Source organism: Aphelocoma coerulescens, chromosome 1 (genome assembly GCF_041296385.1).
Source record: "Aphelocoma coerulescens isolate FSJ_1873_10779 chromosome 1, UR_Acoe_1.0, whole genome shotgun sequence".
NCBI classification, from domain to species: domain Eukaryota; kingdom Metazoa; phylum Chordata; class Aves; order Passeriformes; family Corvidae; genus Aphelocoma; species Aphelocoma coerulescens.
In genome coordinates, this window is record NC_091013.1 from 17,812,204 (window position 1) to 17,828,852 (window position 16,649).

At 40.3% G+C, this 16,649-nt stretch overlaps 1 long non-coding RNA gene across 1 annotated transcript; it reads right to left on the minus strand.

Annotated features, from left to right (window-relative positions):
* Nucleotides 1-3,384: 3,384 nt before the first annotated feature.
* Nucleotides 3,385-7,461, minus strand: LOC138117971 (uncharacterized). Its single transcript, XR_011154934.1, has 3 exons — nucleotides 7,241-7,461; nucleotides 4,698-4,744; nucleotides 3,385-4,181 (listed from the first exon to the last, which is right to left on the minus strand). It is a non-coding gene; the product is annotated as an uncharacterized lncRNA (long non-coding RNA).
* Nucleotides 7,462-16,649: the final 9,188 nt, after the last annotated feature.

The following is a 16,649-nucleotide window of genomic DNA, read 5'->3' on the forward strand; positions in this document are numbered from 1 at the left end:
GGCACTGGGACCAGGGACTGGGTACAACAGAACATCTTGCAGTGCTGCTCCGTGGTCTGGGCACTTTGTTTTCTCTGCCCCAATTACTTCAGATTTCCTGCACTTGTCTGTGTTGCACCTCATAGCACAATCAAAACCAAAACTTCATCATTATAATATATGTTAACAAAAAACTTCAAACAAAAGCAATTACCAACAGAGTAATTAAGAGTTGTGATGGTCTAAGGGTAAAGATAAATATTTTTATTTTGCTTAAAGTAATTCCATTAAAAGCAATGGCAATACAGATACATAGATACTAAAAAAATATCCTATTACTTTATTTTTCAAAGTCTTAAATATGTCTTTATACTAGGTTGCAATTTTGCTGTTGGGTGAAAGTCCCTTTGTAAAAGTTACTTGTCATTCTTCTCAAGCCCAGTCGTTCATTTTTGCATGCATTTTCTATTGCCCTTGCCATGACTTGATGCCTGCACATTGAGGAAAATATCCAAACTTCACGAATTTTTATGCCTCTGGTTGTGCTTATGAGATACTATTTCAAGGAATATGTCTACCATTGCATGGGCTGGTGATCTGTCTGATCCAACAAGGTCAAAGGACTTGCAATACTTTTTTAAGTTAGTGCAGCATCTAATCGACCTCTCAGGAATATTAAGGAGCCAGGAATGGGTGAGATATTTTTTTTCTTCATTCTCAAATTAAGCTCATGTAATGACTGTCTGGATCTTAAAAAGAGATCAGTATATAAAAAATTATTTATGCTTATCATTTAGATGCATAGATGTGTGATGAATGGTGCGTGAGGTTTCCAATATTTGACATTAGGGAAGACATTAAGTTTTTTGTTATTACATATGAGTAATTGACAAGTTAGTTAATGTAGCCCAAAGTGTCACAAAGTTGGTTCCTTGCTCTTCTTCTTTCTCCTTTTCTTTATCCTCAGCACTCAACAAAGTTACTTGAAGGTGTTTTCGCTGAAGTCATTAAGGCTTTTCACAAACACAGTTTTGTGATGACAGGGACCTACAGTCAAGAAAACCAACATTACAGTGTGCAGTTATTGTTATTTATCATCTTTGCTGGTGGAAGCAGATCCTAAAAATGATAGCAGTGTTGCTACAGAAATCAGTGACATATCCCACAGGGAAGAGCCTAGGAAAAGTCTCCCTTTCATCTTGTCAATCAAATCAACCTGACAATCAATGTCAAGGATGATTGTCAGCCACAAACTAGTATGTAATGGAAAAAAAGGCTTCTTAGAAAAAAAAAAAATGAGGTGGACAATTCAGCTAATGTTGATATTATACCTCAGGACAGTTATTTGCAAGTCTAAGGTCAGGCATTTGAGTAGAAAATATTAGGAAATACAGCTTTTATTGCTAGTGTCAAATCCTGTTTTTTTTCTTTAGGGAATAAACAGATTTTCACAGATAGAGTTAAAACTGCGAGACAGCTAAAATGTGGGAAGTGGCAAAGACTTTGTTTATATTACCCTGGGTCATTTGGTGTTCTTATTACTAGTTACATAATAAAATAATGAAGTGATATTGCTTTGTTTATGTTCAGTTGTCAAGGAGAAGGAACAATACTCTCTGAGCTATCCAACATGCCTCCCAGCCTTTTTGATTAAAAAAGACAATTGCTCAAGGTTTGTGGAAGCACCTCACCACCTGTACTAGGAAATATCTCTCTCTAAAAAATTCTGTTATGAGAAAATTTCCATTAAGAAACACATTCTGTCTCTTTCCCAAAGAGGCAGTGTGTCTGTAAAAAGCACAGGTTGCCACCTCGTTCTGCACCTTGTGCACTGTTTCTGGTCCCAAAGGTTTTGACCTCCAGTTGTGATGCTGTTTATGGCTTGTGAGCCAGATAACTCCATAGCAGCACAGATTTTCCTGTTCCTTTATTATCTTTCAATACTATAAAAATTAATATCCTTGGATGATAATAAATGGTTCCTGGAATTGCAGTACTGTCAATGATTTATTGTGACTCTCCATAGCGATTCATCCAGGTGTAGGACAGCAGATATCCCCAAGCAGCACATCACCAAAGGTAAAAAATACAAAGAAGAAATTATGGCATTTTTTCCCCATGTAGCTATAAACAGAGGGTAAAGTTTTGAGCTTTGAAACTTGTATTTCTATGATATTATCTGAAATCTAATGGCTGATGCTTGTGTGTGCCTGCTTTTTCAGATTATGAGTCTGCTTTTTGGGCTGTCACTGAAGAAGACATTGAACCAATTACTTGTCTGTTTAAACCATGAAAGGCAAAGGCTGCCTGGTGTTCAGAACAATGTGGTGAGCAGAACTCTAGTCCAGTGACAAGCTGCAAGTATGCATCTCCTCAAGACTGTTCCTGCCTCTCCCTTTGATCTGGGTCAAGAGGTGTCACTTCTTTATTGCCAAGAGGGCAAACCACATCCCAGGGCACACTGGGCACATTGTAATCAGTCAGTTAAAAGAGGTGATCATCCCACTGTGGTCAGAGCTGGCACAGCCTCACCTGTGTGCTGTGTGGAGGTCTGGGCCCCACAATTTAAGAAGGATGTGAAGGAACTCAAATGGGTTCAGAGAAGGGCAGCAAAGATGTTTTAAGAGGCTGGAAGGAATGTCCTGTGAGGAGTGGCTGAAGACTTTGGGCTTGTCTAGTTTCAAGAGAAGGATGCTGAGGGACAAACTTGTTGCTCTCTACAGCTTCCCAAGAAGGGGAAGCAGAGAGGGAGGTGCTGATCTCCTCTCCCTGGGCTCCTGTGACAGCATGCATGGGAAGGGTTCAATGCTTCACCAGGAGAAGTTCAGACTGAACACAAGAAAGCATTTCTTTACTGAAAGGGTGGTCAAACACTGGAACAGGCTTCCTAGAGAGATGGTCATTGCTCCAAGCCTGTCAGTCCTTAAGAGGCATTTTGACAATGCCCTTAAAAACATGCTTGCAACTTTTGGTCCACCCTGAAGAGGTCAGGCAGTTGGACTAGATCATCCTTGTAGGTCCCTTCCAATTGAGCTATTCTATTCTATTCTATTCTATTCTATTCTATTCTATTCTATTCTATTCTATTCTAATACCTGAATTATCTGAGTTAGGTATTTGACCAAGCAGTTGGCAGCATCTTTCACAACACAGTTTTCCTCCTACTTAATGAAAGAGAGCAGTGGTGATGTTAAAAGTGTTTGGTATGCTTTTTTGTGGTGCCATCAAGTCAGTAGGCCTGGATTTTACTCAGTGTTTGAAACTGTATTATTGTACACAATACATAAGTACAAAATTTTGTACACAATACACAGAACATAATTTTGCAGAGTTCCTACATTTTGAAATTTTGGATTTATTTGCCTCTTATACATTTTAGTTAATCATAAAAATACATTGCACAACTAAAATTCTCAGTTGTTTCAAGGTTAGATAGACTTCATGCTGCTTTATCCTCTACCAGAGGCACACACACCTCCTTCATGCCAGCAGGACACTGACTGGACAAGACTGGCATCCTCGGAAAAGGTTGGGAGATTCACCTCCACTTAGTCACTGAATATGGAGCTAAGTTTTAAATTACTTCAGGCTTGTGAATCTAAAAATTACCAATGACTGTTATATGCCCAAGCAGTTTGCAGAGCAGAGCCCAAAGCCCAGTCCTTTGCCCTGGAAAATGAGTGGACTTGGAACAGTGTTTTTACCATCAAGCTGCTGGCAAAGACCTGGGAAGTGTTTCTCCTCTTTTTTTGTAACACACAGATATATTTACTCTTGGTATGACCAGTGAATTTTCTTTGGTGAACCAGGAATTTTGGGACCCTCCTTGGTAGATCTTGGTGACTTGAAATAAAGCTTCTGACTGTATTGACTGACTAGACTTTACCTTCTCTCACAGTATGTGTCCTAAAAGAGAGGAGTTCTTGTCAAGTTTCAATCAATTAAAGTTTTGCACTTTTCAAAATGTTTCAAAACAATCTACTGACAAAGGTGATATCCGGGAAAAGTGGAAGTCAGAACACGGAGATGAAATAAGCTCAGTGAGGTCTCACAAGAAGTCACAGTAATAGATGCAGAGGTTCCTGATGTGCAGCCCTCTGGTCTGATCTCTTGATGACATTGCCTTCATCTTTCTTGACCCAATGTCATTTTCAAAGTGTCCTGTGAGCTCCGTCTCTTCCAAAATTGAAAACTATCATGTCCTACACAAATCAATAAAATTAAGACAGGAACACAAGACAAAGCCTTACTGATATCCGGTCTCTTTTCTTTTTTCACAAGGATGCTGTTAATCTTATGCCCAATGAATTTTACCTCAGTTTTCCTGTTATTTTAAAAATGGAGTGTAAAACCATCCTATTTGTCTCAATAGTGCTGCCCCAGCCCATAATCCTGTCTGTGTTAGTAATGTTGATTGCATGGCCTTTTTGGCAGTCCAGATCTTATGTCAATGGCAAACAAAAACCCTGAAAGTAATTTCTTTCCTCATCTTTCTCTAATTCTGCACATAATTATGCAGGCATAAAATACCTGGTTATTTTCAATATTTCTATACATGTTGTTTGTAGGCTACCCAGACTACTCTTTTCCCCCACATTTTGTGACCAGATGGTTTTATACACATCCATGTAATAACAAAAGTTTTATTCTATAATCCCCTTTCCCTTGCTGGCATCCCTATTTCTCATATTTTTCCTCTCTGATTTTGTATTTGTTACCTGATAACGTGCATCAAAACCAGTACTTTTAAAAGGCTGTGAGATGTCTGATGTAGAAGTTATATGCATCAGGATATGGAATTTTTCACAGTTTTATAAAAAAAAAAGAAGAAAGAAAAAAGAAAATGTGTGTTACATGATTTATATCACTTTGTTCCTTTTTTAGCCAAATTTACTCTCTCCTTTTAGCTTTGTAATAGATTCTGTTATCTCTGATTTCTGTCTGAACAAAGTATGGACACTGAAGGAAGACAATACACTATCAGACTTAGTTGTGTAATTACAAGTTACAGTTAGCCAGCCAATCCAAATATGGAAGGTTCTTTAAAACGATCATTAAGAGTATAATTTCAAACAAGCTCAAGTAAGCCCCACAACTATGCCTTTATGTTAAAATTAGAGTTTTGAATACTTTTCTTATCCAAGGGATACCTACCATGTCTTTTTTATGAATTTAATTCTTCTGTCAGCGACAAATATTTCTGAACATGAAATTAAATACACTTTGCTTTCACTCGTTAACATCAAATTCTGCCACATTATAAGTATCAGCAAGGGAATGACTGTCCTTGTCCCCACTACATTTGACACAGTTGTCATTTTGCAGTCCTACCCCTCCATACACACACACTACCCTTTTAAATTTTTCTTCTTTTCCCATCACCTCTGAACCCAGTGGCTGCTTTTAGCACTGTTTTTAATGACTCCTTTGAAGTCTGTCATTTTTATTATAAGAACTAAATTGGAAGACATTTAACAACCCCTATTTCATTTTCACCATAAAAAATAGATGCAGGGAAGCACCAGTGAAAGTCATATCCAGATCCACATGGGACTGATTTTATTGAGGGTTGTTCTGTGAGGTGTCTGTGAGTTTAGTGCTCCATTTCCCTCTCGATCTGGCTGGCGGATACAGGAGACAGCTCTGGCCTTACCCATTGCCTTCCTGTGGCTGCCCTGGCTGCTCTGCTGTGTTTTGTTCACATGAATATTAAAGATGTTTTCCAGTTAGACTTGTTTCATCCCAGGAGGCCTAGCAGATTTCTGTGACTCCTTGCCTGTCTCTGGCTGCTTCCCACAGTATCCCATGGTCTACAGTGAAACATCCTCCTCTGAGCAGTCAGGCTCCGCACCTGGCTCATTCCTGGAGTCCAACCTGAGGAGAGATGGCTGCAGTCCAGCACCCTGTGGAGAACAGCTCTTCAATTGACAGATTTTTCTGTGTTCTGTTCAAATATTTGGTGCTCAGTGTTTCCCAGTAAATCCTCACTTTAGGGGATGAAATGAACAACTATAGTGATAATCCTGCAACTGCCTTATCCAGAGAACACTAATGGGATTTTAAATGGAAAACAAAAGCAATGCAAAAAATATATTGATTGGCCACTAGTTTTTCAAAAAATGCTGTAAGACACAGCTTTTATTATTACAGCAAGCTAGAGGAAATCCTCATTGAAGATTTTCAAAACACCAGTAAGTTGCTTCTGAAGTCAAGCTGAGAAGTAAATCTGTCTAGGAAATATTAAAGATTGCCAGGAAGCAGCAAATATCTGACAAGGATGGCATAAGCCATTCCCAAAGACAATGAACTTTGTGTTCCTGAACTTCCAAGTGATAAAGAATCCACTAGAACAGTAACGTGAAATAACTTCCAAATATCAGAGCAAAAGCCTCTGCTGTAAATTTCCTATCCTTTGCCAGGTTTAGATAGAGTCATTATGCTGTTATAAACACTCTTGTTTAAGAAACAGGTTTGAACACAACCTTTAAGGGAAATTGCACAAGGAGGCAGAGGAAATCATATCCTGTATTTGGTTTGTTTTTAGCTGGATATGCTCTTCTCAAAGTACCACTCTTGCCAACCAAGGGCAAAACATTGCAGGACAATCAGAGAGAGAAAAGTCATGGCCTTGTTTAGGCTACAGAAACAAGACAGACCTGAGCTATAAATTATGGGAAACCCAGGTTGGTTTTCTTTGCTTGGTTGATTTTTTTATATATGTTAGCAGTTACGGCTTGGAGCCCCCTGTGTCTGATTAGGATTGTCAAGTAACCAGAGCATCCAAATATATTCAGCTAATAGGATATGCATGACTGCAAATAATGATGTCAGGTTGTCACAGGAGAGATCATAACCCCTAGAACTTTAATATTGCCCTTTCTCAATGTTTTGATATTTATTTTCCCTCCACACTGTACATTAAATTCATATGAACTTGAATGATATTTCAATTTGGTGAAAACTTAAATTATAAATGAGTTCTTGCAGCTGGAAGAAAATTATCCCATATAAGTGTCATGTTTGAGGTATTGCAATAAGGGAATTTGAACCCACTCTCAAATGAGAGAAAATTATCCAGATACGTTCAGTAGTGTTTGTAGCACACATTAATGTGAAGCTACTCTGTGTGGCTCAGGCCTTTCCTCATATGGCTGGATTCTCCTTGGATTCCATGTAAATGGTTTTGGGTCCTTCTGTGGAAAGAAAACCCGTGCTTGTGCTGTCCCCCACATACCAGACTAATTCATTGACCCAAACTCACTTTCTGATCTCCAGGTATCTCCTTCAACGTCTTGCCATCTGAGGAGTTGTCAGTTCCAGCCTGCATCCCTGTGTCTAAAAGGGCATCTCCCTGGCTGCTGCTGTGATTCCCTCTCCCCACTCTGCTCTCCATTTCATCCTTTGAGGAGAAAGTATTTTCACCTCCATTTAACGCCATCACCACCTCACCCCAATGCCTTTGAACCTGTCTCATTGCTAAAGGTGTCCTGCTAAGGGTGTTCTCTACCTAGCACTCAGATGGCCCTTGATGCCTCTTGAAACAGCTCATGAAATAATGGGCTTCAGCTGCAGCCAGAATCACGTAAGGAGTGAGAATTGGGAGTGTCTCCAGAGGCCCTGGCACTGTTTGATTCCCTGTCATCACTGCAACCCTGTTAGACCTAAAATGCTGAAGGGATCTGTTCCCACCAGCCTCGCTCTGGGCTCCCAGGGGAAACACTCAGCACAGACACAGCAGAAACCTGCTCAGGCTGGTAAGACACATTTCTGAGCTGGTCCACAAAGCTCTCCAGCTGCTTGGGGGGAGGCTGGTTTACGTTTGACAAGAGCAAGAGAAGGTCATGTTTTATGCCTGGTGCACTCTGCATATTTCTGCACCTCTTAAACAGCAGCAAGCCACTGTGGGTCTCAATTACGAGTCTCTTGAAAAGGGATTTGAATGCTTTTCTCATATAATAACAGCAGAACTAGAGTGGTGTCAGGGCAAAAGCATTTTCAGAGAGACAGCCATTTCCCAATTTTTCTTTTTCTGCTGAAAGACAATTCCAGAAATCACTGACATTTATGCTGCAGAATCTGTTGAAATGGGTAAAAATGAAGTATTTATGCAAATAGAAGTGCACAGGTAAATAGAGACAGACATACAGATGTATGCATATGTACCTGTATAATCACGAACAGAATATATGCAACAGCCCTGATGTTACTCTTGATTTCTGCAAAACTATGAGTCCATATGAGAAGAGCAAGGTTTGTTCAGGGTCTGGGGAAGAGGAGACTCCTTAGGTGTCAAATGCATGCCAGGATAAGCAGGATTACTCAGGGGTGCTGAGCATCCCCATATCCAGTAGCAATAAACACGCTGAGATATGTCAGCCTCCATCCTGGGCCCAAAGACCTGCATGTGCTGCTCTGTCCTGGCACAAGCACCAGCAGTGCTGGTCACAGGTCATGCTGTTTGTAGGGAAAATGGGAGCTCCCTCTTGCTTCCTGTCTCCACTGGGAGCACAGGAGACATCTGACATGGGAAGAGGTGTGGATATCCTGTGAGTCTGGGGTGAGAATTTCCACTCTTCTCCCCTGCTCACTCAGTTCCTCTTTCACAGCCCCCCACCTGCCCTGCAGGACTTCAGCTCCTGCCAGCTCTGGGAGCAGCAGGACATGCAGTGAGCATCGAGATCTCTGTGGCATGGCAGCAAAGCCTGCAGCAGTGTGAAGAAATTCCCTCATTATTTTTGTGTTTATACTGGGAGTCTCCCCTCCAAGCAGATGCACAGACTGTCTAGGGGAACTGCAGTTCCTCTGGAATGGAGCATGGACTTTAATCTGGTCTCCCCAGACTGAAGACTGAAGTGTCTTTGCTGGGTGGGCCAGCTTTCCATGCAGTAAGACATGCAGATACTCACTCCTGATGTTGTAGCCCAGTTTCTCCCAGCCATGGGTCAGACAGGTGGTCCATCCATCCCAGCACCCTGCATTTGTGAGCACCCATGTCTGAAGTAGTGAACAGAAACTTCTTTTCTGCCTCATAATCCTCAGGCTTGGATTTGAATGAATTTAGGAGGAAGAAGTTTCATTTCCTAAAATTTGTGGAAAAAAAACCCTGTGGTTTATATTGCTATGTGGAAGTCTACATATTTTTCATGAGAGAAGAAAGTACCTCATGCAGCACTGAAATAGGCAATCTTTCCCCTGGAGATACATATTGAGCTCACAAAGAGAAAAAACAAATATCTGTGAGGAACGCTAGCCTGCTTACCCACTCTTCATCTCCAAGTAGCCTGCAGTCTTCAGCATATTCACTCTCCATCAGAAAATTTAGCACTGGTTTTCTTAGTTCCTAGACTTTCCAAGAGCTTTTCTCTTTGACAGCCAACAAGCATTGCAAAGGAGCACTCATTTCCCCAGCTTGTCAGTTTTGCAAATCTCTCTGAAATCAAATGCCTTCACACCGACTTTGTTGATACAACAGAGAGCAGTACTTAAAACATTCGTGAAACTCGCTTGGCACAAATAGTCTCCTGGTGAATATGGCAAGAGTACTACTCAGCTTTGGGTTTCAACATTTCCAGTAAAGCAACTGAGTAATTTTTGCCAGTGATGCTGGGCATTCCATCTGTGCAAATCCCATCTGTCTAATTTAGATCAATCCACTTAAAGAACATTACTGGCTGTCATGCCTTTGAGAGATTTTCTCTGTTCTTCACACATGTCAGAGCCTGCGGTCAGAGTGCTGAGCAATGGGAGACCCAACAGCTCTTCATCATACCAGAGTTTTGAGTCTCACACTGAAGAATAAACAGGTCTGCATTCAGCAGCATCGTGATTGTTATAAATTATGAATAGTGCTTATCCACAGCCAAGAAATCTCTGATTTGTGCTGACAGACCACTCAACATCAGTATATCACTAGTGTATATGCAAGCGTAATCCCAATTGTTTACCAGGCTTGTCAGAAAGGGAGCAGTAAACTGGGGGGTTCTATTTCACTCCTTGAAAATTTAGTCATCTGCAAAAATATTTTCTCTTTTGTGGCAGTGAAATGACTATTATATGCAATATCTACATAGAATGTTTCCAGATACGGTATTAGTAGAGCTCAGTCCTGTCTCTTCTGGGTTTTTATTAAGACTTAGACCTTTTAATTGTTTCATTTTTTCTATACAATCAGATTGCAAAGCAGACCTGATAAGGCAGTTCAGATCTGTTTCAGCATGGATTTTGGAAAATTGCTGCTTTTCACTACAGCACTACTGTGATGGAGTTGTCTGGAACTGCTCCCTTTTTCCAACAGGCACCAGCTTATCCAGGCAGGGTAAATCACTTCCTTGTAATGTCAGCCTTGTATTTTTAATGTCAGCCTTGTATTTCAATCACCCTCAGTGCTGAAGATTATCCTAGCCAGGAATTATAGTACAATTTACATAAAATGATGCAGACCTAATAGAAAAAAGACCGCAGGCAACTCCCTGCCTGCTGGGCTCCTTGTTCCACACAGCCTTCTGCCTCCCGAGTTAGGCATGGCCAGCAAAGATGCACCCAGGGCCATTAGCCCCCATCCTCCCTGGGAGCCTGCAGTGTGTGCCAGCCCTTCACTTCAGCATCCCCAAGTGCCCCTTGGCTGAGACACATGGAACAAAGGTGCTTATTATTTTAATTTCAGCTGCTAAACAATTTGTCCTTTACATTCAGTAACCTAAAATTGCTTTCCAACCCTCCAGAATTCCTGGAGTACCTACCACCTTTACCCAGGGCCCTCCAGGTCTAAATCCTAGCAACATACTGCCTTTAGTTATTAAATATTTTCTCTAATTCCATAATATTTTGATTGCCTTATCCTCCAGCACTATGTTGCAAACTATATTAGGAATTGTCTATCAATTTCTCCCACAGCTTCTGGCAGAGTTGCTATGAGTTATCAGATGTGTTCTGGAAGGAAATCTGATTGTAAATAACAGCACAATATATCCCTAACTTCAAAGAAGACACAGATCCCTACTCCAAAAAAGTGTCCCTAGATGGAGAGTTGGCAACTCATTTTCCTGATGCAGAAATCTACATTTTCTAGAGAAGAAATACACCCATTTAGAAATACTACTCCCAAAAATAACCCAAACAAAACCAAAAAACCTAAAAATATTTAAGATGTTTTAATACAGAATAAAAAACCTTGAAAAATAATTTACTTACATTTTTGGTTATCAGTTCATATAAGATGGTTAAGATTAAATTTTGGTATCAAGTTCTTTACTTAAGAAGAGCAAGAGTTTCAGGAATATCTCTCTTTTCAGCAAGTGAGGTGTTTTTGTAGTTTATTCTCACTTACTGTAAAATTGAAAACTGCCCATTCATATCATAGCTTGATGCGAATAGTATCAGTATAGGCACAACCAGCTCTTCTAGTTATTACTAAATACTGCTATTTTCTTTTTAGCTGAGATAGATAGAAGTGTCAATACAATTTTCAGTACTTACAGTTTTTTTATATGATTTATTTTTTCTTGGAGCTAAAATTGTAGTCCTCTACATACAGTTTTTGTATCTAGTCACCGCCTACACTGATATCAGGGAAATACTGAAAAAACTGGCAATTTGATCACTAAATAGTCCCCTATTTCTCCATTTACTTCTCTTGAGGATCAACTCACTATTCAGCCTAAAAATTGTCCGGTATTATACATGTATGAAGGCCATTTTTGCTGGTGTGACAGAGCTGTATTTGAAGCATCATTCCTCTTCCAGGCTGAAATTCTTTGGAAGAAAACACGAGAGCACTAAAGCCAGGTGTCCTGCCTGCTGGTCTAGACAGGTCGGCAAGAAAGATCCTTGTGTTTATGAATATGGTTCAAAACCCCTCACACGTATTTTGCTTTGAGAGACAACAAATTTACCTGCAAGGGCAGTCACATGGACACCTGCCCATCATTACACAGAGATGACTTTGCTGGTCAAGACATTTTCACAGCATGGATCAAAACAATTTTCAGTTTGGCTACCAAAGCAATATCCACTTTTTTTTTGTGACTACTTCTTCCTGGAGAGTGTTTGATTTGCTCCACAAGGACACCAAAGCTGCTTTATGCTTGCACACAGCAAACATGAGAAGGTGTCGGTCTTGCTTGCATCCCCCTTGGGCAAGTTTGAAAGCCTCTGCCTCAGTCCTGCATGAGGCCAACAAACACAGGGCACACTCTGCCTGTGCAGGGACTTTCGTTAGCAGGGCCAGACTAGGACATCTTCTACTGGGTACCTTCCCAATGGGAATTTCACACATGCTGGCAAAACAGTGCTTGGAAAAGTTCCTGTAAGGAAAGCACTGTGATTTTGCATGTCATGACCGAATTCCAAATCACCCAGAGCTTTTACACAAATCTGTGTATGTCTCCTCTGTATGGCCACTGTTCCAAGAACAGTTTTAACTATTTTCAGCCTCTATTGGTGTATTATAACACAAACAGGAAAGGAAGAGGTTTTAGATGAGACAGATGGAAGCAAAAGTTTCAGCAATAACTCCCTGCCCTGGGTCACTGGTTTGCAGGTCAGGGCCTTCCCTCCAGTCTAACTGGAGCAACTTTTTTCATGGTTTTCTTTGCATCATGTCAAGCAAAGGAAATTCAGCTTCCTCTCCCCAAAGACTCCAGTTCCTGCTCTCTCCCTCCATGCCTGTCCCTTTCTGCAGCCCAGAAACCCCCTGTGCACACACACTGCTTCTCTTAAAGTGGCACCACCTCTCTGGAGGCTCTCACATGCCCCAGTGAGCAGCAGTCAAGCAAAACATTAAAGTACATCATATACAACTTTCCAAATGAGTTACTTTGTGGTTTGATTGTAATGTGATATGCTCTACTTACACTTTTGCTGTGAGAGGGCATCTATGTGACTAAGAAACTTCAGATATTTTTCCAAGGTGGAATAGTTAATGGAAGGTAAATCTCACTGAAAACAGGCAAAGTATAAAATTAACTTGTCTACCAGGTCTTTTCAATGTGCAGTTTAGAGTAGGCAATTCCTTGACTACTTCACTTTTTCTTTATCTTGTAATACTTCATGTTTTCCAGCAGATGCACTCAGGCAAAGTGAAACGAAGTAGTTTCTTTTCTCTGATGCTTTTGCAAATTCTCCTCAATTTGGGAACTTGGAGTAAATGAATGCTCTCTCTGAAGACTCTCAGAACAGAGTTGCTGTACCAGTTCCCCATATTCCTCATCCACATACCAGTACAGGACAGCCAGCATAGGAATACTGGAGTCTATTTTCAGTCTGGGCAAGGAACATATGATTTAACACCTACTCGGAACTCCAACACACATCCAGTGAGTGGTAAGAAGACACATCATGTCAATCACAATGCCTGCTGGAGCAGCAGTGTCTGGGATTACATATACATCAACACATATTTGTTTGGGATTGTAGCTAAAATTCACAAGAGATTAGCATGAATGAACATTCCTGTTCTGAGGTGTCCCTTGTAATTCCAGACTGCACTCAGGACGCATGTTTATACATCCTCTTTGCAGAAGAAAGCCTGAGAAACCATGAACTAAAGAAGAAAATGCTACTTTATTTAGAACAGACTAAAAAATGTTTTTGTGAATCATCACCATCAGCTGCAAGTTTAAATTCCAAACAAAATTGTAAGAAAAAAAGAAAACATGATAAATGCTACTTGGGTAGAGGAAACTGTACTGCGGGGCATGGAAATTACAGTAATTCAGATGCCAGGAGGTCAAGCATCAATCTGTAAGTTTTAGTTGTACCAGATTAATGAAGCATCTGTGGTGTTTGCCCAGACTCACTTTTCCTTTCAGCAATTTATCAATTGTAGCATTCTGTTCAAAAAAAGCTAAAGAAACTCTGTTAATGCTTCTTTTTCACACTACTATTGTGATCTATGTTTATTTAAATGGTGTTCCATATTTTTGTCATTTTCCCTGCGGCTTGAAGAACAGGTGTTCAGATATAGCTCCAAGGTGTCAAAAATAAAACTGGCAATGACTTTAACAGACACAGGGCTGAGGAAATACAAGAAAGTTGTAATTTTTAAAAATTAAATGCCACAGAGGATTTGTTAGACTACATCATGGTTGCCCAGAGGATATTTTAATATAGATTTCATCATAAACACAAAATGGGATTATGGTTATGGTGGGACTGATAGTGGAGATTGGACTTTAGGTCTCTTGTCTTACATTTCTTTGCAAACTTAATGAAAACACAGTGGATTGGAACCTGTAAAGATTGCTTTTGATCCCTTTCCTGAGGCCTAATTAGGGGAACACTTACTCTAGAGAGACCACTTATATCAACTGCTGGGGAAGACCATAACCTTGTGCAGCATTTTTCCACTTTGCCCTCCTGACTATTGACCTATGGGGTCAATTTTCTCATTGAGCTGCAATGCAAGTTTATTGTGAGGCTACCTCCCAGTATCCTACAGACACATACTGGAACAATATGAGTAGAGGAACTCTGTTATTTGTAGCTGGATCTGTAACAGAAAGTACATATCCTACAATCTGTTCCTTCTGGGAAGTTCCCACAGGCCGAGGTTTTCGCTCCTTGGTTGAGTAAACTTGTGTAATTCAGGAGGAAGTTCTATCAGGACTAAAGAAAAGACAAGCACAGTGTTTGTGCAAAAATGAAAAAAAAAAAAAAAAAATCTTTGAATACTTTCAAAGAAATACCTGTTTCTTGCCAGCTGAATCACCATCAGGTGCTGGCCTATCTTATGGATTAATCAAGATGAATGAAACACATAATTTACCACCATTCTAACAAGGTATTTTTAAGAGAAAAGAAAACGTTCAAAAATATTTTGTGCAAAACCACCAAGTGAGAGTGAAATAATGAGTACATTCTATTGCAGCCTAAAAAAAATGGAAAGATAAATAACCAAAAGTTACAGATTCTTGTTCCATATCCAGGTTTTCCAGGATTTCAACCAACTCCAATACAGTATAGCACAACTAGTATTAAGAGAATTAAAACTCCATAAAGAATTACCAACAGATCAAGAGACCCCAAACTGGCATGAGAAAGACTGTAGAAGTCCTTTGGGTGGGCTGCTGCTTCACTTCAGGCCATGGTGACAACAACAATGGGCAACTGATAAATAGTTGGGTTTTTTCCCTTAAAGGGCTTTGTATAAGGACTTTATTATTAACATTAGAATGAATTGCCTAATGCAATCTAAAAAACAATCATACAGCAATAATTGAGCACACAGTGCTTCTTTCAGTGTTTACAGAAGTGACTTACAGCATGACAAACAGACTGGGTGATGCACCACTCTTGTGAATAAAGTAAGCCAGGAGAGGAGATACCTACCAGCAAAAATGTCCAGCTGCTTACTTTTTGCTCATACAGCTTGGGAACTTCAGTGCTTCTGCTCAGAAGTAGCAAAGCAGTAATTGCACAGATCTACCAGGAAGCTGCCTAAATCAGTCCCAGAAAAGGCCAGCACGGGGAACTTCACTCAGCTCCTCCACAAAGAAGGGAAACCTCTCACCCCTGCCATGCTCCTGGAGATGGATTTCCTGTGCTTTGTGTTTTGAGTTGTGCCTCTGTATTCTGTGTCTACATATATTTTATTACTGTGTGCAACCACTATAAAAGGGTCAAAAGCAAGAATGGTGAGGTTCCAGTTGAAAAGTGGCACTGAAACTATTGAGAAAACTGAAAGGGGGAGGTTTTATTTCTCATCAGCTGCAGGAGGCACAGAGCCAGAAGCTGCTGATGCTGAAATGCACCAAGGAATAGGCATAGGGAAAAGCCTAATTGGAATCATCACTTACCATCATGTACCTGTGCTACCACAAACAGAATGGAAATGTAGCACCTGCAAAACACCAGGCTGGTAATTCCTCAGGGAGCCATCTTCCAGGGAAAGTAAGACATGCAGAAATTGACTGAAGATGTCTTTTTTAACCTCAGAAATGAGGACACAACCTGCTCTTCCTGGCTAATTAGAAGTGATTAGCTCTTCCAAAATCAATACACATACTGTACATAGACACCCTCGTGTCTTGACCCCAACACCCTATGGGGCTATAACAGACCTAAACCAATGAATCCTTACAGCCACGTGTGATGGGCTTTGATGTTCTGTATTCTGACTGAATGCCTACTTTCACAACAAAGCCATAAAAAATGAATGAACTAACACTGTGCTTATCAACAGAACAGCATTTACACCCTTATGCTGCCAGTGCAATACACAGGACCACTGAGACACTGCAGAGACTTAAAATGCTTAAATCCCATAAAACTTAAAATCCCATAAAACCCCATATAGTCAAAAAACCCCATATAAACCAGCAACCCCTGGAATAGGGACAAACAGATTCTGAGGGCAAACAGTAGAGACAAATTAGTTACAGCAGAGAATCACTGATGAAATACAAAGGTAATTTAAAACCCCTGCTCTTGTCCCTGCTGCCCTGCACCCCCATGTTGGTTTGTTTTTTGTTTTTCTTTCACAGAATGTCTGATCTTTTACATAGTAAAGTAAAACAATGAGGCTCAGAGGAGGGAACAAAAATTCCTTGCTAGGAAAAAGAGTATGTGCTCTTTTGGAGCACAAATTGCTAATTTTTAGGATTACAATCTTTATAGTCTCTTAATTGTCTGTAAAAGCCAAAAGTAACTGCCAATCTACAATGAGGGAAAGG